The sequence below is a fragment of the Propithecus coquereli genome, unplaced genomic scaffold (assembly GCF_000956105.1).
Source record: "Propithecus coquereli isolate 6110/MARCELLA unplaced genomic scaffold, Pcoq_1.0 Scaffold602, whole genome shotgun sequence".
In the NCBI taxonomy this organism is placed as follows: Eukaryota; Metazoa; Chordata; class Mammalia; order Primates; family Indriidae; genus Propithecus; species Propithecus coquereli.
In genome coordinates this window covers 148,602-150,154 of record NW_012151975.1, presented here as the reverse complement: position 1 = coordinate 150,154, position 1,553 = coordinate 148,602, and the positions used below count along the sequence as shown (strand labels likewise).

The 1,553-nt window shown below is 41.4% G+C and overlaps 2 protein-coding genes across 4 annotated transcripts in view; one reads left to right on the top strand and one right to left on the bottom strand.

Annotated features, from left to right (window-relative positions):
* The window catches only part of PSMB1 (proteasome (prosome, macropain) subunit, beta type, 1), a 36,707-nt gene extending 35,811 nt beyond the window's left edge, over positions 1–896 (bottom strand). Inside the window, exon 1 of the mRNA XM_012659311.1 lies at positions 693–896. The gene's annotated coding sequence lies outside the window, so the exon portion shown is untranslated. The remainder of the gene's footprint in view (positions 1–692) is intronic.
* The window catches only part of TBP (TATA box binding protein), a 36,640-nt gene that overhangs the window by 1,634 nt on the left and 33,453 nt on the right, over positions 1–1,553 (top strand). The gene's annotated exons all lie outside the window — the stretch shown is intronic.

Below are 1,553 nucleotides of genomic sequence, written 5' to 3'. Positions count from 1 at the left end.
GTCCCCTCCAAAACCCATGCTGAAATTCAATTGCCATTGTGATGGTACTGAGAGGTCATGGAGGCTCTGCCCTCCTAAATGGCCATCACCACAGGAGTGGGGTGGCCCCCTCTGGTTCAAGATCTCTCCCTTTCTCCTGCCCTTCCACCATGTGATGACACAGCAAGAAGGCCCTTGCCAGATGCTGGCCCTGCAATCTTGGGACTTCCCAGCCTCCAGAACTGTGAGCCAATAAATTTCTGTTCATTATATATTACCCAGTCTGTGGTACTCTGTTACCACAGCACAAAATGGATTAAGACAAATGGATAGAAGGATGGAAATATGTGATAAAGTAATTATAGTGAAACGCCAATGCTAAGATCTGGGTGATGGCAAAGGAGCATTCACTGTGAAATTCTTTCATCTGTTGTTGTATATTTGAAATTTTTCGTGATAAAATGCTGCGGTGAAAACATTTACGTTATCGTAAGCACTGCTAGTACCCAGATATGGCAAATATTAAGACTGTACACTAAATTATTTGGAAATATTAACCTAGAAAATGGTTTTATAGCAAAAATGCAAGATAAGCTCCCAACAGGCAACCTAAAAGCTCATGAAACAAATTGTTTAGAATTGGACTGGATCTCTTGCAGCATTAAGTCATCAGAAAGGCATTGTGAAATGTGTACTTAGAAATGTTTACTTACAATTTGTAACATTTGGGGCTGTCTCGGGTATGAATTGAAAACCCTTCACTCAATCGAGTGTCAGAAGCGACAATTGAGAAATCTTCTCCAGCAATTGCCAATACAGTACTGTGGAAAACAGAAAGAAAAAAATTAATTCTTCAGGAAGGCAATCCTCTCCCTCCAAACAAAAGAATGCTGCAGAGAAAACACTAGGATGAAATACACTCAATATGAACAGGAACAGGATTCAAACGGAGAGGAAGGACCCTGGCCACAAGTCATCCGGAAAAAAACAGCCTAAATCAGGGCAAAGGCTCCTTGCCAGGGGAAAATTGAAAAGCCACTGAATTATCATCAAAAAATTAAATGCTTACTTGTGCCAAGTTCTGATAATACAGAACCATGTCTGTGTCCTTGAGGACCAGGTATAGACAGTCAGTGGTACAAGGAAAGCTACATGAGTTAGAAAAGAGTTTAGTTTTTTTTTTCATTTCTTTATATGGAAGTCCTTGTATAATGTCTAGCATTCAAGTATCTGTTGACAAGTGAACAAAGAGCAAACTTTTCCCTGTGTGACTGTATAATTTATGAGCACTCACTGAAGAGGCTCACAGCATGAACTCCAAAAGCAGACTGTCTGGGTTCTAATTCTGGCTCTCCCACTTAGCAGGTATGAGGCTGCGGGTAACCTACTTCTCAAGGCCTCAATTTCCTTATATCCGAGATCTTAGCAGCAGCCACCCCGTTAGGGTGTTACAAGGATTAAATGAGTAAAGCCCTTCTATCGGCGCCTGGCATATAACTGGTCCTCTAGTAACTGTTAGCTATTATTGTTGTGGCGTTACAGTGTGATGACTAAGCACCTGGGCTCGGGAATTA